Source organism: Pteropus medius, unplaced genomic scaffold, assembly GCF_902729225.1.
Source record: "Pteropus medius unplaced genomic scaffold, Ma_sr-lr_union100, whole genome shotgun sequence".
In the NCBI taxonomy this organism is placed as follows: domain Eukaryota; kingdom Metazoa; phylum Chordata; class Mammalia; order Chiroptera; family Pteropodidae; genus Pteropus; species Pteropus medius.
Genome location: NW_024344370.1, coordinates 4122663 through 4123269, shown reverse-complemented (window position 1 = coordinate 4123269; position 607 = coordinate 4122663). Strand labels below are relative to the sequence as shown.

The window sequence follows — 607 nt, the reverse complement described above, 5'->3', positions numbered from 1 at the left end:
GAAAGAAAAGAAAGAAAGAAAGAAAGAAAGAAAGAAAGAAAGAAAGAAAGAAAGAAAGAAAGAAAGAAAGAAGAAATCATAACATTTGCCAAAGCTGCCCTAGTCTCAAAAGTATTCACATCACTATTTCTTTCTCAAAATGATACTTCATGCCAATTTGACCTCATTTCTTCATCAATAGATCTATTCAGGAAAGAGAGCCAACTTCTGAGACTCTGGGAAGTGAGAAAGAGAATGGGGAGGACCTTGAGGCTAATCCTCTCACCAGCCGGTCCCACACTTCGTCAGAGCCACTCTCAGCCCAATCCAGGAGTGAAATTAGAATTTTTCAGGGCGGAGGAACAGGAGGAGCATGATCCAGTAATTTTCCTTTATGATAATTAACCCCAGCAAAAAGTAGAGAGGCATTTACTCCTGAGGCAGCGTTTTAATGGATTATCGATTATTTTCTCTTTACTCAAAACTGTTAACATAACTGCTCACTAGAAGCAAAACAAGCCAATTTCCACGTTCTCATTTTTCTTAACCACTTACCATCCTGTGGGAGTGCTAATGAACTCTGGAGGGAAAAGAAAGGAAACAGGCCTAGAAGACCTGTCAACTTTCA

General features: G+C 39.5%; 1 long non-coding RNA gene across 1 annotated transcript in view; it reads right to left on the bottom strand.

Annotated features, from left to right (window-relative positions):
- Nucleotides 1-210, bottom strand: part of LOC120608189 (uncharacterized) — a 15514-nt gene extending 15304 nt beyond the window's left edge. Inside the window, exon 1 of the long non-coding RNA XR_005654322.1 lies at nucleotides 147-210. This is a non-coding gene — a long non-coding RNA (uncharacterized LOC120608189). The remainder of the gene's footprint in view (nucleotides 1-146) is intronic.
- Between the last annotated feature and the right edge of the window lie 397 nt (nucleotides 211-607).